At 36.8% G+C, this 25,154-nt stretch overlaps 1 protein-coding gene across 1 annotated transcript in view; it reads left to right on the forward strand.

Moving 5' to 3' along the window:
* LOC120523983 (protein furry homolog) overlaps positions 1-25,154 on the forward strand; it is a 468,780-nt gene that overhangs the window by 48,990 nt on the left and 394,636 nt on the right. Inside the window, exon 2 of the mRNA XM_039745747.1 lies at positions 9,013-9,144. The gene's annotated coding sequence lies outside the window, so the exon portion shown is untranslated. The remainder of the gene's footprint in view (positions 1-9,012; positions 9,145-25,154) is intronic.

The raw sequence follows: 25,154 nt of genomic DNA on the forward strand, positions 1-25,154 counted from the left end.
TCTGAGAACGTACAGGGAAGTAGGTTGAAGTGGTATGGACATGTGATGAGGAGAGACAATGATGTGATGAGCAAACATCACTCACTAATGGAGTGATCAGAGTAAGAGAAAGCAAAGGAGGCCGGAGCAGAGGCGGATAGAGAAAGTAAAAGAAGAGCTGAAAGAAAAGGGCATGACTAGCAAGGAGGTACTGGACCAAGCTGCATGGAGAAGGTTGATCAAGCAAATTGACCCCACACAGAAGTGGGAAAAGATGAAAAGCAAGAATGAGAAGACACTAATATGTGTATAATACATTTGCTCATGCAGAATTCACACTACATTAATGCATACGTTGAGGCATGATGCAACGATAATGTGAACAGCACACATAAAACAGTAGTAAGCTAACACATACAATGTATATAGTATCTGATTGACATGGAGGTGCTAGACATACCGTACATAACCATACCAGTAAAAATCTTGCATTATTATATTTTGTCTCACTTGCAACATTTGACTATGCACTGACTTCTGTGGATGTCCAGTAAAACTGTTGTACTGTATAAAGTAATAGATTTTCAAATTCCCTTAATCCAATCAGATGTTTATAAAATTTGCTGTGCTGAAAGAGATTTTGGGAAATAAAAATATTTTCGATTCTTCCATTAACTGATTTTTGAGAGGCAGGTATAAAAAAGTTTACGACGACAAGACTAGCCCAATAGTGTAACCTTTTGTGGTGAGTCTGATGTGCCAGAGGTAGTTAGGGTATATAAGCTGGTGTTTTTGGGTTAGCTTCTCTGGCCAGAGCTGTGTCCTCCCAGATTGCCTGAGTGATAGCTGCTGTATGCAGGTGTAGGCAAGTCTCAAATGCATCTGAAACCATTGGCTGGGGTTTCATTCCCGGGGTGGAGGAAACAGAACGTTTGCAGGGGTGTTTAGCTGGTGTTCTGTAATGGTTTTCTTTATCTGTCTTGTTTCCCTGCTGATTGCTCCTCTCCTTTAGTCTTGTTATTTTCACTAACCCTATTGCTGCTACCTAAGGTAAGTCTGTAATTATGGACTCTCTGTAGAGCTGATGGTTAGGAACTCAGTTTTTTTCAATAATACATAGAGTGGGAAACAGCCCGGGCACAGACAGACAGACACCGTTTTAGATCACCACACACGCTTTATTTACACTATTTATAAAAGTACCGCACAACCCAGTGCCCCAGCACCAATCACCCTCAAGTCCAGGCCACACATAATGCCTTCCTTCACTGCCTCCACTCCTTTCCTCCAGGCTTTGTCCTCTTCCACCCGACTCCAGCTGACGAATGGAGGGAGGCGGCACCTTTTATGTTCACCCAGACATGCTCCAGGTGCCTCCCGATGAAACTCCGCTGGCACTTCCTGGTGTGGCAGAAGTGCCGGGTTGAGCACTTGGAAGCAATCCGGGTGTCCCTGGTAATCCTTCCGCCAGCACTTCTGGGTGTGGTGTAAGTGCTGACGTCCAGGGCTTTTCAGGCATCTGGGCGCCTCCTGGTGGTGACCATGGGCCCCTATAGTGTTGAGCTTCCATGCTCTGTTCCTGTGGTCCCCATACCAACCAGGGCAGCTGCCCTTTCGTGGTCCGGAGGAGGCATAGTCCCTCTTCCAGTCCTTCCGGGCATCCTGGCTGGGTATGGCCCCCGGGCGCTCACCACAACAGCTGACAACAAAAAGAGAAATCAATTGAGCACAAAACGTTTCCAACTGCATACTTCATCCAAAGCCAGTTGAAGCATGTATGCAAATTTTGATCACATTTCATAATCATAGTTATCCCTCTTTGATTAATTATTAACCATTAATAATTAAAAAAAGATATCCCACGTAATAACACAGAAATTAATACAAGGATAAATGTCACAGATATGTTTTGATTTGTACATTTAGGAACAGGAGTATAGTGATGTACTGGGAGTAAGTTGTATGTGTAGCCTATTATTTTTCAGGCCAGAATAATTTTAGCATGTTCAGGTAGCCGTTTGCCACAGTTAAGACACGTTAAATTATCCACTGAGTCTGAATTGCTGTGTGTGAATGACATATGCTATGGCGCCCATGTCACACAGGTGTTTTGTGCATTATTATGAACAGATGCAACCACGTTCTTGTAAGTACTTGGGAATTTCTCTGTCTGCAGTGCCATATCATACTTTCTGCGAAATAGACTCAGATTCCTGATGTTGACATTGTGTTTTTTTATTACACTTTTACTTATTATTGAAATGTTTTTTTGTACTGTGTAACTGTGTGCATTATTTTTTTAAGATACATAATATATTTGTGAAATTAGTTTTTTGTTTTAGTTGCATTTTAATAAAAGAGAAAAATATTTGCGCCTTGTCACAATGCTGTTTTGTTTATTGCGATCAGCACCTTTTTGTGACATGATCGCATTGTGTTACTGTGGAAATCAAGCCTGAAGTGCACATGCACATGCCACAAGGACAGCTTACTTGCTTTCTGGTAATCTAATATTGCAGGGCTTTCCTTGCACTTCCGTACATTTCATTTTGATTTTCCTGGCTAAAGAGACAATTTTGCTACTTTATTTTGACTAGTGAGTTTTGGGTTATGTTTTAGGCTTGTTGGTTTTGTGATTAGATTTTTTAGTAATGACTTTGGGTTTGCCTACGTTGATTCTTCTGGGTCTAATTCACATTCCTCGGCTATTCCTTGAAGCAGAACACCTGACACTTCATGTCCCTGGTTAAAATGTTTTCTATATGGCTGGTGGCAGTGTCTCTAGATGAAATGTGGTTCCTTGGCTCAAGATTTTTGGAGAAGCTGCTGAAAAAGCCTTTTCTGTCAATTTTGTACTATAATGAAAGTGCTGAGACATTTATGTAATCTGGTGGAATGTATAAAAATATATTCACAAATAATTAACATACATATTTATGACAAAAATAAAAATAAGTTCCATTCCTGTGGACGTTCATAGCCTGATTTTGTATTTAAGTTAGAACTTGCAGTGAAAATGTCTGCCATTAAAAAAATATTTACAAAAACATTTTTCAAACTTTTTAATAAATTGACTGAACCACATTCAGACAATGTTCAGAAACCATTAAGAAGACCAACAGAATGTAAGGTTGTATAGCACAATGTTTAGTAGACAAGTCAAAGGAAGATGCATAGAAACACATTAAATAATTTACGAAGCAGTTTGGTAAGACAGTAGGACTTTAGGGACCTTCAAAACTAGATTTGATGTTATTTTGGAAGAATTAAGTGTATAGGACTTTAGTTCTAATGTCAACTTTATGCTTAAACATTGTGTACTTATTGATAATGATATAAAACCTAATTGAGTTGGAAAAATGATAATGATGGCACAAAGAAATGACTAACTGACAATTGATCTCTTAGCACAGTCATGCTGTGTTTGCTGAGAGATTGCTCAGAGTGTCACCTCCTGGCTGGAAAGTCTGTTTAGAAATTATTATCAGCATTTTTACTGCTCTGCTAAATGGCTCGATACCAATCAAGCTGCATACTTGTGATCAAGTTTACAGTATTAATGTATGGTGTTGGCTACATTTAGTGACACATTCATATGTAAGCACAAAATAAATGAAAATGGTTACAAAGTCCATACTGTGCAGTACTTTTGGTCACAGTTAGTAATGACTGCTTATTCATCTTCAAAACTAGTTTACTTATTAGTAAGCAAAAATGGAAGTTGCTAGAAGACAATACATTAAAATTTTGTTGAAAAGAAAAATTTGGGGATTTTTTATGCAGACTCACATCTGCTGATTTACCCATATTAACTGGAAATATTTGCTCTTCTATTAAAATGTTACCCACTCATTACAAGTTACATTTCATAATGTAAATAAATTATTCAGTCTATATTATTAGAAATTTAAAAAATAAACTGGCTAGGATAACTGGTGATTCTAAACTGGCCCATTATCAGTAAGTTTGGATTTGTGATAATATGTACGTTGCCATGGACTGGCATCCATTCAAGGGAGTGGTTTCTGCCTTGTATCTGATGTTCTTGGCATCGTCTCAAGCTCCCCATAATAACAACAATGTGGGACCAAAAATGCATAAGTCGGTGGATAGTAAAAAGTGAATTTATTAAGCCTTAAATTACGTTGTTGCCAAAACACTTGTAAATGCTGCCCAGGGAAGAGTGGAAAGATACAGTTATGAGAGACAGACAGAGATATACTCTATATTTCTGAAGCATGCCCTCCAGTTCTCATTGTCTGAGTGAAGTTACAAACACTTTTTGACTTTAGAGCAGGCGATACTAGTCTTTCTATTCACTAGGGTCTTTAACTTGCAACTGCTTGTTAAAAAAAGCTACTTGGTCCTAAAGAGGAGATGAATTTGTGTTTCTGCAAACTTTTTGTGTTAAGCTGGTATCTTGCTATATTTGGCTATTACATGTAAAAATGGTATGAGAAAATTCACAATGTGTAATGAATGCATGTTTGTTGCTAGCTGAATGAACGGGGAGGGGGTATAGAAGTCAGATGAGTTTGACACATTTAACGCCTTTATACATCGCTTGACTGAATCAGCAAGGCGCACAAGACAGGATTATTCCTAAACATTCATTTTTTTCAATTCATTATCAAACTCTTGGCAACATTAAGACAGATTTTGAACCATTTTTCAAAATGTTCTATTCAATGACAGTTTTATAACAGTAAACTCCCTAGATTTTTCTGCAATACTGCTGTCAATGTGTGCATAATTTGGTTATTCTTCTGCCAGCAAATTGTATTTTATTTATGGGTATCTGTTCACTGGCAGCATCTCAAATGCATTCCTTTTTTCTCATGTTAGCCTCCCAGCAGTTCTCTTCATGTTTTTTTCTTTTTTCATTACAAGCATATTATTTCAAGGAAGCACTGGCAGCTATGCTTTGTTAGCTTTACATTCTTCAGTATATGAATTGTTTGGTTGTATTTTTATTTAAATTGTAAAGTTTTGTCTGTTGATAAATAATGGGTTCTTTTTATGAATAGCACATAGAAGGAAATTACCACAATTTCTGAATAAACTATATTTTTATAAAATATGTTTATATCCAGGGCTGCACATTAGTGCAATGTGTAGAAGTGTTGCTTCATGGCTTCAGTGGCTTCAAATTCTGTGTCCAGTTGTTGTCTTTTGGAGCTTGTGTGTTCTCCCGGTGTCTGCAGGGTTTTCTCCTCCCATATCCTTAAGATGTGCAGGTTAGATTAACTGGTCATTCTAAATTGGCCCCTGATTATCAGATAGATAGATAGATCAATAGATAGATAGAAGGTTATTAATCCCAAAGAAAACTGCAGGATTACAGCAGCAGACATACAGTATAACAAGAATTATACTTTTTAAGTATGTTAGGTACAAATATACAAATAACAACAATTGTGTATCAGTATATTAACAAAGTATAAGCATTTACGAAGTGCAAAATGTTTAGAATTATACATACAACATTTGCAGTTTCACAGGATATCAGTTATTGACACAGTGTATTGGCATGGTATCTTGCACACAGTGTCATTGTTTGTTAAGATGTCACAGTACCATTCAGCACACAGCGAACAATATGAAGCGTGACTCATTATAGAGCCTGATGGCTACGGTAGATACAACCTCAGCTAACACTCCATGGAGCAATACAGTTGTCTCAGTCTGTTACAGAAGGTAAGTCAAAACCTTGTGTAAGGGATGAGAGTCATTATCCAGTATATTAAGTAGCTTCCTGAGTGACCTCTTCTATCACAAGCGCAAAGTCTTTGTGATCCTGTGTACTAATAAACAAGTTCAGAAAACTAATGAATAAAAAATTAAGTTCTTCAATGCAACATAGCAAAATTGACCATGTGGATGAAACAAATTAGCAGGCCCATTACATTACATTACTGATTCTATGTCCTCTCCTGCTGGTATACAATACAGCAGAGGTCACTGTAACAAATGCTGCATGTTGACTTCCAGTTTTGTTTTTAAGGAAGATGTTAAATACTTAAGCATAAGGAGATTAAGAGGTGACTTGATTGAAATGTTTAAAATTTTGAAAGGAATTAATATAGCGGACCCAGGCTGTTGCTTTAAAATGTGTTCAGCAAGAACACAGAGACACGAAAGCTATAAATATAAAGGATAAATTTTGCACAAACATAAAGAATTTCTTCACACAGAGAACCATAGACACATGTAATAAATTACCAAGTAGTGTGGTAGATGGTAGGACTTTAGGGACCTTCAAAACTCAACATGATGTTATTTCGAAGAAATACTTTAGATTTGGTAAGGTTTGTTAGGCTGATTGGCCTGTTCTTGTCAATATGTTTCTAATGTTCTAACGTATTTTAATTTATTCACATAAATTTGATAGCTGACAATGTTTATATATGGCTGTTCCTACTATATTTAATTCTACAAATGTTTTGAGTAATTTGACCAGTGAGGAAAGGCTACACTGTAAAAAATTATGGTTTATTAATAAATTATAAGAAGAGAAAAGGCTACATCTCATGACCCCCTCAAATGTATCTTTCTCTTGAATCATAAGATGCCATATTGACTGTTTTTCGTTTGGCCCTATCCCGTTTGGTCAAAAGAGATACTTACGCTAAGATAGTTTTCATTGATTTCAGTTCAGCTTCCCTCAGAAGCTCATAGGGAAGATAGGTCTGCTAGACTACATCACTTCCTTATGCAACTGGATCCTGAACTTCCTGACAGAGATCCCAGTTGGCAACACCATCTCCAGTACCAACACGTTGAGCACTGATGCTCCCCCGGGCTGTGTACTAAGTCCTCTTCTGTTCACTCTGCTGATTCATGATTGTATGGCTGTGTACAGCTCTAACGCCATCATCAAGTTTGTGAATGACACAACAGTGGTGGGTCTCATCCGCTATTAAGATGAGTCTGCTTACAGAATGAAGATACGACAATTGGCAGACTGGTACAGGTACGACAATCTGTCTCTTAATGTTGGCAAGACGAAACAGATGTTTGTTGACTTCAGGAAGCTCCATTCTGTCCACACCCACTGCACATCGAGAGCTCTGTGGTGAAACTGGTCAAGAGCAACAAATTCCTTGGTGTGCACTTGCCAGCAGAACTTACTTGGTCAATCAACATTACCTACACATCCAAGAAAGCACAGCAGTGGCTGAAGAAGGCAAGACTGCCTTCTTCACATTTTCATCACATTTTACATGGGTACCAACGAGAGTGTTCTGACCAGCAGTATTACTGCCTGGTTTGGGAACTGCCATGTATCTGACCGTGTTACAACAGATAATGCACATTACAGAAAAGACCATTGGGCCCTCTCTGCCCTCCATTGGAGATAGCTTTGTAAAAGCGTTACATCTGCAAAGCATTCAGCATTGTGGAAGACCACTCCCATCTCTCCCATGGTCTTTTTGTACCACTTCCATCTGGCAGAAGGTACTGTAGCATCCAAAACAGTTCTGCCAGGTACTACAACAACGTCTACTTCTGACTCTGTAATGTCCCCCTGCTCTCAGATCTGCACCTAGTAGCCAATTTATATGTTGTACATTTGTTACACTTGCAACTACTGTTGCTTTTTATTATTAGTTTTACTGTTATTATTTATTAATTGTATATTTATTACTATAGATTTTAAAATTATTTTTATTTATTTACTTACCTATTATTTATTTTTAATTATTTATTTATCTATTGTAGTATAATATAGTTCTTTACCTGTCTTGTGCTTGTCCTGTGTTTATGTATACATTACACTGTGGTCCTGGGAAATGTTGTTTCTTACCGCTGTATACTGCAATACTGTGTTTGGATGATATGACAATAAAGCTATTTGTCTTGACTTGACTAGAATGTTTTTTTACAGAAATCCATACTTTTCCAAAAGATGCCGCCCTACTTTTATAATTAAACCTTTCTGCACTAGCATGCAGTTCACAGCAAAGTGATCAGCAGTACAATGTCACAGTAGCAGGTTATCAACAGGCTCACTCACGAAACACACATTCACTCCTACCAGGCTAGTTTAGAGTTGCCTAATGCAAATTCATACAGCTGTAGAGTAAGTGAAGAATCTTCAAACGTGAAATTGATCTGTACAGAATCTAAATAGTAAAATATGGACCTATGAGGATTGGAAATACAGCATATTTAAAATGTGTTTTATGAAATGAAGAGAGATTTTCCTGCTGTCAACTTCACCAACAACTTGTATATGGTAATTTGCAGGTACATGTCAATATTTTACTTTCTCCACTTTGTAAAATAATTGGCCCGCTTATAACACATTTACAATATTCATTTTACTGTAACTTCATACAGATAGACACACATATATTGGTACATAGATAGTATTAGGAATAGACGGATGGTATTGTTAGCCAGGACTCAGTATAATGGTAGAGAGATTTAGAAGCCATCATAGGAACTGGAGTTTTTATGTGTTAATTATACTATATGTTTTATATTACACCATTCATTAAACTGTGCAAGAATTGACATGAGTTAAAAATATATGCCCATCTATCCATTTCCTAAACCTGCTTTAACCAGTACAGAGTAGTAGGGAGACTGGTAATTCACTTTATGGAAAAACACATAATGGATTCCATTTTTAATGTTTAGGGACAAACAGTGTCTAGAAAGGGACTTTGGGACAACAGATGATTGGTTCTCCTTTGTTGTGACATACTGTCTTGCTTGTAGTTCACATCTTCCCATGTGTTATTTTTTAAAATAAAAAATTCCCTTGTTCTATTACTTTAGCATCTATGGCGTTACTTGAGTATTGGTGACAGCTTGGATCTGACATGATCACATCCAAGATTTTCTTCTTCTTTCCGCTGCTACCGTTAGGGGTTGCCGCAGCGGATCATCTTTTTCCATATCTAAGATCTAATAATTGTAAATTGATGCCATACACAGTAATGCTATGAGGGGAATTGGGATTTTATTTCAGTAAAGAGTAGCTAGAAGAGTTTATGGTGTCATCTGAGCTTTTCTGTCTTATAGGAAGAAGACAATCAAGAATGTGGTATTCCCCATCTCTCTTTGTGTCAGAAGGTCAGAAGGGGTAGTTGGATCCACTAAAAACACTTAGGCACTGAGACTTCTTTGGACAACAAAGGCATGGTGTACTAACAGGTAAGTCACTATTTCTAAATGGTTACCTACAATTTAGTGTCAGAATTTAAGAATTAATAAACAGGTCTTGCAGCTGAGATCTGCATTGGGAAACAAGTATTAACAAATGAGCTTTGCAAGTGACAGCCTCCATCAAGGTACCTGATTTATAAAACTTTTAACTTATGTGGTGTTAAACATTTAAAAAGTTACGTTTGCAAACTGCTGTTTTCCAGCAATAGAAAAAATAAGTAAACCAGAACACTAGATGGAGCTACATTTTTGTTTTATTAATGGATTTTCCTCTTGTTGATACTCTCTTTATTATTTCTTTTTTGAGTAATGTTTGTTTTCAAACTTTGGAGCACAATGTAAATTATACTGGACAATCCTCTTGTATGTGTGTGTATTTGTGTGTGTGTGTTTGTTTTTGTTGCAGTTTATATGTATATTACGTACTGTAACACAAGAGTGATACCAAGTTACAAGTTTTACAAAATATACAAATGGCATAATGTTCAGTTAACTGGTGAAACATTTTAATTTTTTTGTTTTATTTACTTCATCAAAGAGACAGAATCGCCTTTATTGTATTGCATAATGTACAACAAAATTTAGTGCGAGCTCCCTGTAAAACATAGTGTACATTTGAGCATAAACATAAGTATAATATAAATGTAAACATAGCCTATGCCTTTATATAAAAACAATTTGTTAAGAATAATAAAACATAAAGTCCATTAAAAATAGATATTAATATACACATGAACATTACCAGTGCTAGCTATATATAACCAGTCTATAGAAGAATAAAATAAGTGCTGAATTTAATTTAATAACAGCACTAGGATAAAAACTGTCTTTGAGACAGATGTCATATTTTTGGTTATTAAATATTTTTTTAACAGTAAGCCATATTTAAAAATAATGGTGATTATAAAATGTAGTTGTTTATTTGTGAACAACATTTTTACAATATCATTTATAGTATCACTGGCTAAAATAGCTTTCTTACATGCCAGATTCTATTAGTTGCTGATTGTGGAGGATTTATTTCTAACCTTAGTTCATATTTCCTGAACATGTCAAAGAAGTACCCGATACCGAGTTAAAATTAGTATTAAATAGTGTTGTTCGGCGAAATTTGCCAAAGCATTTTTTACAGAGAATATGCTCTGTGATGGTGACCTTGTTTGCCCAATATTTTCTTGAAAATTCGGTGGCTTATACGAATATATTTTTCCAAATGCGCCATCATGCTTTGTATGGCCAACGTGATATCACAGAGCTGTAGCAGCATTGTGCTGAACGTTTCCACATGCTGACTTCAAGATTATTGCCAGCTTGGGTTGCAAGCACATGAGGATAAAAAAGAAGCTGTTTCAGCTACTGAGATACGCTCAAACCACCCCGTCTATTCTCTACAGTTCTGCCATTATGGCAGTTTCTTTCTGCCCTCAGTGTGGTTTACAGAAAAGCAAGTTAACACCACACATAGAGGAATATGTGTCTCTTCACTTAATGCTGTTGTGGCCCATTTAGCTACATCACCACGTACTCTACAGTGGACAACTTTAAACTAGTGAACCTGCATGTAACAGTCATTTCAAAGACCTAAGTGATCTGATTGTTTCAATTTTTGCTTAGCCCATAATGCTTTCTGGTAGTCTGGTATCTTCCTTGCATATATGTGTGCACATTTTAAAGATGAAACATTTGATTTAAAAAAAGAAAGAAACTTACAAAATGACAGTGTTTGTGCTTTTGAGTATTTGTGTTTATCTTTATTTTGTAATTAACATGTTTTCTTACAGTATGTGAGGTTTATGTATGTGTGCATATATGTCCTATACACAGTGCCCTTGCTGTAGTTTGCTACCTGTGTATACATATTGATGAAATGTAAGCAGAATGAGTGGTGTGTTAGGGATGCCGTGGTGTTCTCCTGTTAGAAATTCTAAATTAGTGCAAGCCGGTCTAATTCAGAGTGCTCATAAGAAATGATTTATTCCATGAAGGACAGTATAATAAGTACATAATAAATAAGAATATTTGCATCAGATATTTGAAATATTAAAATATGTACTTCTGCTTAAATGTTAAAAGTCAAAATATTCTCAATTGTAATAAACATTTGTGATTTTTCCCCCTGTGATAGAAGGCTAGATCCATAGTAAAAGATCAAAAATAAACTATAACATCATATTCATAACCACTGGCCTTATATTTTAAATTTGTCATTTTTAAGTTTCTGGGAGTTGCTTTTAGAGGGCTAGGACCGTCAGCAAAGAATTAAATATCAAAAATATGTGTGATTAGCAACATGCCTATATTAACAATCCCAATTTTTTTGGAAGTTATATGAAAAGGAGTAACTTTGACCCCTTGTATCCCATTAGAGGTTGAACTTTTGGGGATGCTTGATGTGCTGTGCACAACTTCAAGTTCATTATTGGCTTACTCTATATTATAAGGGTGTAATTTGAACACAAAACATGGCCTTAGAATTGTGTAAAAATGAGTTTTTTTCGACCAGAAATTGGTTTGGGGATTAGTGTTAGATGCATAACTACACATCAAGACGAGTTGAGTGGTATATCATATGTGGGGATTTTCTCTTACTGGTGAGAAGCCTTCATAATTAACTCTTACTGTACTGTACAAACACAATAATGCACATATATCACAAAGTCTCTATATGTACACTGTAAAAAACACACTACATGTTTGCATTTCTATCTGATATGACAGCATGTATTTACACTATGGGGTCAATCCCAAGTGAATATACTGTACAGTCAGAAACCTTGACCCAAACTAAACAAAGTCAGAAAAGCAGTAAGATGGCAGCGCCACCGAGTCTGCCTTAAGTGGGAGAGATTAGTTAACTATTTATCCATCCATGGACAATTTCTAATCAACTTATTTAGTTCTTGGTCACAGGGAATGAGACATATTTCAAGGTTATTGAAAGAGTTTTGTTGTTATACAATACTGTTAAACGCTACACAGCACATTTCATTTTTTAGATTAGGTTTACTGTCATTTCACATTTGGTGACACTAGAGGGAGCTCTTGTATCATGCTAGTGGTCTCTTTTTAATATTAAAAAAATATATTTAAATAGCCCAGCATGTGGCTGGTGCAATATATAAGCCATTTATAATGATTTTTGTTTTTTATAATTACATTTTTTTGTACTAAGAAGTTCCTAAAGCCTATTTTTGGTTTCAGTGTATAATCTATAATATTTACTTATGTGTATAGATGTACAGTATATATATATATATATTTTTTTTTTGAAAGCTAAAATTAATTATATAATTGAACAATTTTCACTACTTATTAAGCACGTTTAGCACATTCTACAAACACTTAAAAGATTTCTGTATTGAAGTGACATGTAACAATATTTGGTCTTGCTATGCAAGGACTGCCCAGTCTCTCCTTCTCAGACTACCAGTCATTGCTGTAGGAGTGAGATAGCAAGTACCCAAAAAAACAAACAGCTCATTGCTGAGAGGGCATAATGAGCGTTTTCTTTGTTTCAAACATCTATTTTTAGTTTTCATCTAGAACTCGTTAATTGCTGAAACCTTTTTTTTATTTTTTGCAAAGATTTCTAACCATTTATTACACGCATACTCACTGTTTCCCATCTGCCTGGGTTGGTTTCTGCTCCAACTAAGCTTGCAGCATTTGTACATTTTAATAATGTTATATCTCGCCCTTCCCTAATGCTATGTGAAACAGAGAAAAGCACAGATAGATAGATAGATAGATAGATAGATAGATAGATAGATAGATAGATAGATAGATAGATAGATAGATAGATAGATAGATAGATAGATACTTTATTAATCCCAAGGGGAAATTCACATACTCCAGCAGCAGCATACTGATAAAAAAACAATATTAAATTAAAGAGTTATAAAAATGCAGGTATAACAGACAATAACTTTGCATAATGTTAATAGTGAAAGCAATCAAAAGAAATACTTTAGTGTAAGTTGTATTAAAACGGATTGAAACTGTAAAAATATGCTTAAAAATGGATTTCAAAGAGTGACTTATCTTAAGCTTAATCAAATTTTAGAGTTAGTTGAGGTCAGAGCCCATCTTGATACCATCAGGTGCAAGGCAGACACTAGCCTGAGTCATGGCGTGGCACATTTATACATACATCCACTGTGGTGCTGTCAATAGAGTTTTTCATTTGTTATTCGTTACTAGCTTTGTTACCCAGCTTCATCCAGGAATTTTCCTAGGACAATGAGCCTCAGTTGCAGTGCCGTCAGTTAATCCATAAGTATTGTAGGCATTTTCCCACTGCTGGAACCTGTGCGTTCCTGTGCGATGTAGGTCCTGGTCTACTTGTAGCCCATTGTCACTTTTGTGTGTTGCATTCCCGCTGCACAATACAAACTGTAGCCTTTATACAAAACAGGGTGACGTGCAAAGATGAGTGATGCAGTGCAAAGTATGGTGCGATCAGGTGTTCATGGGCAACACACTCACCCGCATGGTGCATTGCATCAGGGAAGCAGCTATAAAGAGTGATGTGGTATGAAGTGTAGCACAATCAGGAGTTCAGAGGGATCACCCCCATCTTGTTGCTTCAAACCACTCGTGACTTCACCAGGGATATTATTGATCCGATACGATGCATGGCGCAACACACCAAGGAGGCTTCTATTGGAGAGTGATACAATTAAAATTGCGGCGCCGCATCTTCATTGATAACTCTCCCAAGTCCAAACTACTAACAGAATTTGTAAGATGGCGCCAGTGCTTGTGTTCTGCCAATCAGCACAATTCATTACCTGGAGTAGGAGCTAAAAAAGTAGCAGGAATTACAAATGGTCTGAGATCCTGTGCTGCTAATGCAACAAAAGTTCCTGAAAAAGTTCCTGCCATGAGAAGGTACCTAATGTCACTAACACTGAACTTTTCTGTGTACAGTATTTGTACTTTTTTCCCTGGGATGATATTATTAGTTCACTGGAGTGGTTTACTCTTGAACATTGCACATTAAAACACTAATTCTATAGATCAATGACTAGTTGTTTTACTGAATCACTTTGGCTTTTCTGGGTGGCCATTACAAAACACAATTTTATAAGAAAATCTATTCTTTTGAATATGGCTAATCAAGAGGAATAATGTTATTTTTTTAGTATGTACAGTATTCTTATTATTAGAGGTTTATGATTTTCATTTTTTATGTTTTTCACTCAAGCATTTCTTTTAGTGTTATTTGGCAGTTGTATGTTCAGGCTTCTATTGTTTTTGCCATACCATAGCCAGACAATAAAATTCTAACATGTAGGCATTGTTAATATTAACTTATTATAAACAGCAATGACATTTATAGATTGCATATTTAGGCGGCCTATGCAATGAATGGAACATTTTTAATTTTGGGTTTGTTTTCTCTACTGGTTGAACTGGAAAGAAAATAACTTATTTATTATAAACTATTTAAAACAATTCACAAGTCAATGATCTGTTTCTTCTTCACTTTGCTATGCCTATATTATTTTTGATCTGCTCCAGGGTAATTCATGTTTCAGTAATGTCTCTTCTGCTGCAGTCTATTGGTAGAATTGTGCATCAGTTCTTTTAATCCCTCGGCTTAAGTCAGCTTCTCACGATGTTCACCAGTAGCCTCTGATAACAAATTGCTTCACACATACAACATTAACACACATGGTAAACCAAACTCAGTTAACTCAGACTTCTAGTTTATATGCCTGAATATTTTAGGCTGCTCATTCTCTAATCCTCTCTGTCCATGTTTATTTATTACTTCCTCTCAATATACTAATATCCTTTCTTCTTGAAGTATTTGTTTTAATTCATAGATCAATCATTTATTTTATTCTTACTTTTGCTCATGAACATAGACCTATAGTGGAAACTTTGGCTTGCAGGTTTGTTTCTTCATGAAAATGTGAGGCGCTCAGAATCCAGCAAGTTCACAGTCATTGTGTATCATCTGGGATGGTTTGGATGTTTAATGTGGCATGGATAATCCCTACTGTGCAGTGATCCCTGGGCAAACCCAAGACACACTGGAGGTATAAAATCTCTTGGCAAGTCTGGGAACACCTGGAGATTCCCCAACAGGAGCCAAAGGCAATTGCGGGGGAATAATCCTGGTCTGACCTGCTCAACTTGTTATTGCTGTGCTCCTCACCAGGAACAAAGTGATCCAGAAAATGAGAAAAGATGAACTGAAACCCTGTCTGTGTATTCTTAGTGTCTACTGTTAAGCAATGCTTGGTGTTGATTTTGACAGTTTATTTTTTTAACATCCACTCGTTCACATATCTGTTTCTGAGCCTAACAGCCTTCATTATGTTTCTGCAGGTAGCCAAAGAAATTACCCTTCTTTAACATATCAACTGACCATTTTTTATATCAGAACATTAGAACTATTTTGAATAGAACAAACAAAGCAGCCCGGCCATCGTATGGATCCTTTTTATCTTGATTCTCTAAAACAACACTCATTTGTTTTAGATGCACACACATAATCGATTTAAGATGAATAACCTGATTAAGGCAGTAAGCTGGTTTCTTAATCGTTCGCATTTACATGTGCAAATAAACATCTGAATGGCTCCTTTATCAAAACACTGTAACATCATTAAACTGTGTAAAAAAGAGTTAAACATCATCAAAATAAGCATGACGCCTGTGATTATTTTCTTGTATTTTATAAATATTTTTAGTCAAGTTAATGGTTTATACATAGGTTTCTATTACCAGATTGCATGCAGCAAACTCTTTTCTGTATTTCTGTATGGCTGTGTGATTGAGCCCTGCAAAGGAGCCCAGTGTGTGTGCTTCTTGTCTTATATCCAGTGCTACTGAAATAATAATCATGCAGGTATTTTTTTCAAGACTACTTATTGCACATTACTTTTAACATGTTATCCTACTGCTCTTGAGATTGTTTTCATCAGTTAGCACTGTACATTCAAATCATCAACAGAAATTTACTGATTTCTATAATACTGAGACAGATTATTTCAGCCAGAAGAAGGAATAATGTGATTACCCAAACAGTTGCCTCTGGAAATATATTGTGTGGCAGCTTCTACCTGTGGCTGCTGAAAACGAATGGTTTTGCAGACTGACAGAGTGCAACGGACATGCGCAGACTACACATTTCTGAACAGTAAACCAGTTAAGAGTTTACTGTACATGGCAGCATTTTCAGATTATTCACAGGGAAAACTACCTCTGTTAATCAGTTTTTTTCAAGGCCAATAACCCGATTTCTCTACTCCGAATAGGGGTTTACAAGGCATTTTATAAATCAGGTTTCTGTTAATAATCAGAGCATTGCAGCACACGTAAATACATTAATTGATTAGAAATGTGAAGGTTGCTGAAGTCTTACTATTTACTACAATTTTTGACCATTTGTTCTATTTGTCTCTGCTTCCTTGTGAGAAGAAAAACATTTGTGTGAAATCTGCCATTAACAGGATCCCAATCATGTGACCGTATTGTTGTTGAAGAATGTATTTTAAAGTAACAGTTGGGATCCAATGTTTAAATTCCCTTCATAATTTTAAACACTTCAATCATGTCATCTCTTAGGCTCCATTTGCTTAAACTGAAAAGGCTCATCTCTGTCAGTCTTTCCTTATAGCTCATAGTTATCAGTCCCAGAATCAGCCTAGTTGCTCTCCTCTGGACTTTCTGTAGCGATGTTATTTTATTTTTGTAATATAAACTAAACTGCAGTGCACTTAAGTTTAATCATAACCTCCCTTGACCTGTACATTAACAATAATAATAATACATTTTATATGTAAAGTAGTTTTAAAGTTACAAATAGTTTCTGCATAGAACAATAAACAAGTATACTCAGGATATACAAAAGCATTAAATAGAATGAAAGAAAGAATAAACCAAAAAAATGTTTATATTACTTAATTCAATACTAGAGGAAATGCCTGAAAAAGTCACATAATTTATGATATAACATACAAACAAGTTAACCTGAGCATCTGGACAGAGAGGTAAACTGAAAATAGGGGCAGAGAGTTAAGTTTAGGTAAAAGCCCTCTGATCAAATGCATTTTGAGTTTTTTTTTTTTAAAGAATGAATTGAGTCAGCTGATCTCATTAATTTAGGGGGTCTGGACTCTAAACAGCTGAAGGCCTTGTCACCCATAGAGTGCAGGTTAGTGTGGGGCACAACAAGATTGCCAGAATCAGAGGACCTTAGTGGGCAAACAGGAGTACAGTGATGGAGAAGGTCACAGATATAGTCTGGTGTGAGGCCGTTTTAAACTTTGTAGGTTATTGATAGAATTTTATACTCAGTCCTGTAAGACACAGGGAGCCAATGAAGGCGAAGCAGAATGGATGTGATGTGCTTGCTGTTGCTGTTCTGTGTAAAGATGCTTGCATCAGAGTTTTGATTTAAATGGAAATGCGAGACAAGATTTGAATTGGCACCTGGCATTAGTGAATTACTGTAATCATGGACAGGTTTCTCTACATTAGAAGAGGAAAGGAAAGAGACCACAAGATATGTTGCAGAAGTGAAAGTAAGAAATTTTCTTAATGTGGTTTATATTCATGTCAGTCCTCTTAATGGCTTCCACACACTATCTTGATTTCGAAAGTGATAAGTGCACAACGCATCCTAGGTCGTTCTCATAAAATGTGTGACACGTCCTTTTATCCACATATTTAAGATATTCCACTTCTGTGATAACTGCGGTGGGCTGGTGCCCTGCCCGGGGTTTGTTTCCTGCCTTGTGCCCTGCGTTGGCTGGAAGCAGACCCCTGTGACCCTGTGTTAGGATATAGCGGTTTGGATAATGACTGACTGACTGGCTGACATTTCTGTGATAATGTGTGTACATAGTTCATTTTTACTACATATAAATGAAGTTCATGCATGTTGTATATTATGATTTTGCTGACAGATAAATTCTACATTATTGGAAAGATTTTGTTTTCAATATGGCTTTCTGACACTATCACAGTCCAGTAAGAGCATTCATGATTTAGATTAATTATAGTGGCCAATGACGGTTACATGGGTTTAACACTTTTAGGATTGTGATGAGGAGACCATCTATCTTAAAGTTACCAGAGACAAGGTAAATTCAGATGGCACCAGTCAGAGGAAGTTTCATGGATAGCCAGTACAGATGCCAGTATATTGTATTTATACAGAGAACCACAGACACATGGAATAAGCTACCAAGCAGTGTGGTAGACAGTAGGACTTCAGGGGCTTTCAAAAATAGATGTGGTGTTATTTTCGAAGAATTAATTGTATAGGACTGGCAAGCTTTGTTGGGCTAAATGGCCTGTTCTCATCTAGGCTGTTCTAATGTTCTAAAAGGCAAAAAGTAAGGGAGACTTACACACTAACTGGGAGAATGTGGGGCCACAGAGACTTGGCAGAAGGTGGAATATATTTGAATTGATGTGAGACAGCTTATGATCCCAAGTAGGAAGTAATAGGACCATATCGTGGCCCTTCATCCTCATATGATGCCAGACTGGAAACATTTTTATTGAATTTCTCAACTCTGTATTTGTTGCAGTATTGACCCTATGAACCTATGAAAGCTTAGGGTTACAGGAACATCAGGGACCACTTGAGAAGGTTCTAGCCTGAAGTCACTGGAACAAATATGTTGCCATCCTTTAATTCCAAAGGTGAGTTTGGCTTAAATTTAACCTGGAATGCGGGTTAGAACCACATCATAGCTGGGCATTGTTCATTCTAGAATAAGAGAGAGAAAAAATGTTTTAGATAGATAGATAGATAGATAGATAGATAGATAGATAGATAGATAGATAGATAGATAGATAGATAGATAGATAGATAGATAGATAGATAGATAGATAGATAGATAGATAGATAGATAGATAGATAGATAGATAGATAGATAGATAGATAGATAGATAGATAGATAGATAGATAGATAGATAGATAGATACTTTATTATTCCCAAGGGGAAATTCACATACTCCAGCAACAGCATAATGATAAAGAACAATATTAAATTAAAGAGTGATAACAATGAAGGTATAACAGACAGACAATAATTTTGTATAATATTAACGTTTACCCCGTTGGGTGGAATTGTAGAGTGGAGGAGGAAAGGTCTCCTCAGTCTGTCAGTGGAGCAGGACAGTGACAGCAGTCTGTCGCTGAAGCTGCTCCTCTGTCTGGAGATGACACTGTTCAGTGGATGCATTGGATTTTCAATTATTGACAGGAGCCTGCTCAGTGCCCGTCGCTCTGCCATTGATCTCAAACTGTCCAGGTCCATGCCTACAGTAGAGCCTGCCTTCCTCACCAGTTTGTCCAGGCGTGAGGCGTCCCTCTTCTTTATACTGCCTCCCCAGCACACCACCGTGTAGAAGAGGGAGCTCACTACAACTGTCTGATAGAACATCTGCAGCATCTTATTGCAGATTTTGAAGGACCCCAGCCTTCTAAGAAAGTATAGTCGGCTCTGTCCTTTCTTACACAGAGCATCAGTATTGGCAGTCCAGTCCAATTTATCATCCAGCTGCACTCCCAGGTATTTATAGGTCTGCACCCTCTGCACACAGTCACCTCTGATGGCCACGGGGTCTATGATGGGCCTGGGCCTCCTAAAATCCACCACCAGCTCCTTGGTTTTGCTGGTGTTCAGTTGTATGTGGTTTGAGTCGCACCATTTAACAAAATCCTGGATTAGTTTCCCTTCCTTGTGGAAGAGGCTCAACAGAAATGACGCAGAGAGGCCATGTAAGAAAGAGTAAGAGAGAGAGAGAGAGATAGGTGTTAAGAAGGGGGGGCTGTTTGGTAGGACAGTGGACGAACCATCTCACCTAGTTGTTGGAGATCAACAGCCTTTATAGACAGGCCCAGATAGGCTATAGGATTATTGTTTTACTTCTGTTACTTTGCATTCTCTTTCTGTAATGACCCCTTACATTATTCATTGTGATAAAGACACCATTTTTGTTTATGTTTTGCCTTCTTAGCTGCCACAAAATACTGTATGAGTTATTGGATCCATAAATTTTAGATGTGTGTTTTTCTCTTGATCCATTGATTTACAAAGTGAAGATACAAAAGTAATGAATTAATTTGTAATAACCTAGAGACAGAGAAAAATGGACTGTACCTGACCATCGTGCTGCAGGAAAACATCTGCCAGTTGTATTATCATCCATGTCGGCACATCCTTTTCAGTAACTCTCCAGCAAATTTCCAAACTGTATCATAAAGCAATTAAAATCTTCATGGATATTGATAAAGGAGAGATTAGAAAGATACTGTTGTCTGAAATGAACATAAATTTTTGTGAAGTTTAGAGCAAGGGAATGTGTGTAGTATTTGTAAAAAGTACAGTCATTGCATTAAAAGTGCTTCTGTGAGATGTGCTTGGGTGTAGAGGAGGAACAAAAGCTAATTTCATGAATATAACTTTATGGTCCATACTCAAGCTCAGGTAGTTTATACAATGAATGAGTGAATGAATCAGATTCATTTTTAAACACAATTTTTCATTTTACAGGAGTCAGTAATATTTATAAAAGATCATACGTCAGTTCTCCTCTCACACCCCAAAGACTTGTATTAAATGACATAAGAAATCGGTCAGGTATGAATGAGTATAGGCGTGTGTTTGAGTGGGCCCTGTGTTTGACTGCTGTCCCATCTGGAGTTCTTTTCTGAATGATTTGTGAGATTGTATTAAAAGGATCCAAAAATGGAAGGGAGTATCTTTTTATCACAATATAAGGAATGGATATTTTGTGATTTTCACTATTATACATTGATTGCAGGATGTTGCTTTCCAAACCTTTTAAATACAACTAGAGAAAAATACTCTAACTCTTTCCTGAGATAGTTTATTTATTGGGAGACTTAGTTTTCACACTTTAAATATAACTAGAAAAGACCTACTTTTTAACAGTTCAAGATTCAAAATTCTTTTATTGTCATTTGTATTCTTTGGAATATAATAAAAGTCTCGATCCACACTCCTTTTTTCCTACAGTAATTGATCATAAGGTGGGGCAATAAAACACTGTTAAAAATGTAAAAAAAAAAAAACAAAAAAAAAAAACTAACCAACATTGCAAGGACAAGACCATAGAAAAGTGCAAGACAAACAAGACAATATAGCAGTGCAATTTACAATAAATGTTTAATGTATTTCAACTGAGTATATGTGCTGTTTAGGTTAATGGCATTAGACATTACAAAATGTCAGTATGCATATTTATAATATTTTGTAGGAAAGTGCAAGTGGAAGTGTAAATTAGTAATAACTCCCATAGCAACATATTATATGTTACGTCATTTTCTAACCCACTTAATATAGATCAAGGTCACAGAGGGTGATGGGGCCTATCTCAGCTAGCATATGGCACAACGGAACAAACCCTGGACACAGCAATACAATACAATACAATACAATACAATTTGTTTTTATATAGCCAAAAATCACACAAGATGTGCTGCAATGGGCTTTAACAGGCCCTGCCTTTCGACAGCCCCCTAGTCTTGACTTTCTAAGAAGACAAAAAAAACTCCAGAAGTCTACGTGACCATCATCATCAGGTCCTTCCATGAAAACCCTAAATACAAAGAGGACTGTTTGACTTATGTTAGGTAGATTGCCCAGAAGGGACTGGGCGGTCTCATGGTCTGGAACCCCTACAGATATTTTTTTTTTTTTTCCAGCCTTTGAAGTTTTTTTTTTGTTTTGTTTTTTCTGTCCACCCTGGCCATCGGACCTTACTCTTATTCTATGTTAATTAATGTTGACTTATGTTTATTTTTTATTGTGTCTTCTATTTTTCTATTCATTTTGTAAAGCACTTTGAGCTACATTTTTTGTATGAATATGTGCTATATAAATAAATGTTGATTGATTGATTGAAAAAAAACCCTTGTAGGGAAAACAAATGGAAGAAACCTTTGGAAAGGCTGATCAAAGGGAGATACCTTTCCAGCTAGGTTGGGAATGCAGTGGGTGTCAAAAAAAGGGGGTAAATACAATGCAATACACAGAACACAAGTAATCCTCAATGCAGTATAATAGTGCAATAGAAATATTACAAGTACAGAGCAGAATTCAACAGTAGATGATATCACATAGTACGATTTGGATTTGTTCAGAGTCCAAGACCTTGGCCATCAAGCCTCCTTCCCCTATTAGCCATTCCACAGCTGAGTCAGTGCTGGGCCAGCCAATCCGATGAAAGAACCCCTCTACCCGATGATTTGTGCGATCCTCTATCAGAGATGACTTTACCTTAGGCAGGCAAAACAACTTGGCAGGTGGGCAGTGGCACCAAGTGCCACATTTGAGTACCAAGGAGAATAATAGAATAGGTAAGGGTTAGTGACAAATTCTAATTATATTACTTAGGGCACCAGTCCATTGCAGGGTAAACACACAAACACATACAAATCACACACTAGGGCCAATTTAGCGTTGACAGTTCACCTAACCTGCATGTTTTTCGACTGTGGGAGGAAACCAGAACACCCGCTCAGACATGGCCAAAATATTCAAACTCAGGGAGGACCCGGGATGTGAACCTTGGTTTCCATACTGTGAAGTAGCAGTAATTGATAGTAAAGAAGTAATCATTTAGAAAATGTCATTGTGCTCAAAGTCACTGTGAATTTGGTCAAAGAGAGTGCAGTTCAAATGGGTGAGGATGTTGAATCCCCAAGTGAAAGTTAATATTTAACTGGCCTGCTCATAAAGCCAGTTTGTTTCATTTCTTCAAAGAGTGACGTGTCTGCCCAATTTGACTAATAGATAGTTGCAGTGTACAGCAAGTTTACGTCAGCTAGCTACCTGTTTGTTTTATGCATAAGCTTTTTATAAACTGTCTGCCATGTGGAGAATGATTATTCAAAAAGTAGGACAGACACTCTTTCAAACTTGTCTGCTATAATTTATGTGTCTTAAGTTTGCATTAGAGTGCCTTTTTGGCAGAACCTGTGTTAATATCCATTATGTTGTTTAAAGATCCTTAATAAAACCTTTTATTTTGTTATACATTAATAAGGAATGTCTAAGTCTGTCTGAATAATAAGCTTAGTTTACTTAGCTTAGTTCTTTGTATATGGCATTAAGGGCAATGCTCCAGAGGCACCCATTTCTGGCACTTCTGGAAAGTTTCATATTTTTGTTCTTGTTTATAACTTAGTTATTTTAAAATAAAAGAACCTTCTGAAGTTTAATGTTAAAAATAAAGCATGCATTAATCATTTTCTTCACATCTTACTCTATTGGTCTTATTTATTATTTGCGAAGGTGGCATATAATTCTTATTTAGGCTGTTAAAACTCCAGTGTTTGTCAGTATGTGCTGCTGTAATTATTTCATGAATCTTACTAATGATGGATGCACTTCTTTGCTTTCATGCTGCCTTATTTATTAAAAACATAACATACTGTGAAAAAGACGGAATATTTCCAAGACTTTATCAATTTATCCAAAAGTGGACCCAATGTATGAATGCATCCCTTCAACAATAGCTTTGCACAGATTTCGAGCACACAGATTACACTGTCCTTTTAGCAGAAACAGCAAATCAGCTGTGGAGCTCACAAACAGGAGGAGGAGGAGGAAGAGGAGGTTGGGAGCATGCACTGATTACTGCACCTTGCCACACCCACCACAAGGCAAACCACCCGGATTGAGATCCGAGTGTAGCCGTGCAATGGGTGACACCTCAGCACCACACTGAACAGACAGACTACAGGAAAACACCAATAAAGCAGGACTAGGTACCATTAAAAGATAAAATGAAGATCATGATTTTTAATCCATCCATCCATCCATTATCCAACCCGCTATATCCTAACTACAGGGTCACGGGGGTCTGCTGGAGCCAATCCCAGCCAACACAGGGTGCAAGGCAAGAAACAAACCCCGGGCAGGGTGCCAGCCCACTGCAGGGCACACACACACACCAAGCACACACTAGGGACAATTTAGGATTGCCAATGTACCTAACCTGCATGCCTTTGGACTGTGGGAGGAAACCGGAGCACCCGGAGAAAACCCACACAGTCATGTTCAATACATTATACAAATCAGGGACCAAAGTTTTGAAAACATTCAGCACTTCATCTACCTGTGCAGCCTGATGTCCATTGATGGCAGTGTACAAAAAGATGTGAACTGTTGAATTGATAAGGAAGAAGCAATAATTCAGAGAATGGGGATGATTTGGTCTTCAAAGAATATCAGAACTAAAGTAAACTACACCTATATAGAGTAGTGGTCCTATCTGTTGCAACCTATGCCTCCAAATCATAAAAAGTAATTGTAAAAACAGCCCAGAAACTAAAGATGTTTTTATCAAAGATGCCTCTGAAAAGTTCTTGATGTTAGTTAGTAATGATCAAATCCTGATGCGTAGAGAGGACATAAGTACAGGACAGCACAGGATCTCACAAATGAAAGGATCATAGATATACCAAACTTTTCAATCAGTGGATACCATTTAACAGATTTAGAAAAAAAGGGGGTAGCCTAGGAACACATGGCACTGAACATTTAAGGAAGACCTAAAAATGGTAAAAGTTATCTGGGAGGAGGTGGGGGCTATTGCAGCTGATCAGGGACATTGGAGGATGCTTGCTGCATTCTTGCACATGAGGACCTAACATAACAATAGCATCCTTGTGTGCTTCTCCTCTGCTCATTGACTGTGCTTTCATTTTTCCATCTTCTTTTGCACCTTGCAGTTTTGTACTACAGTCAAAGGGACCTTAAAGTGCATACAACAAGCAGGCAGAAGGCTATGACTACTGCTTAGTCGTTAAGGTGAGAAGGAACACGTGATTTTCACAGACTTTTAGTTTAAAAAATATTTTTATGAAGTTTTTAAATAAAAACATTTATACATCATTGGCTTGGATTTGTTTTTCTCTTGCTTAGTAATTAACTATATTTTACTGACATTGTTTATGAAACGACATAAAGGCCTGTGTGAAAGATTCCTTTGTA

This window comes from Polypterus senegalus, chromosome 2 (genome assembly GCF_016835505.1).
Source record: "Polypterus senegalus isolate Bchr_013 chromosome 2, ASM1683550v1, whole genome shotgun sequence".
NCBI lineage: Eukaryota > Metazoa > Chordata > Cladistia > Polypteriformes > Polypteridae > Polypterus > Polypterus senegalus.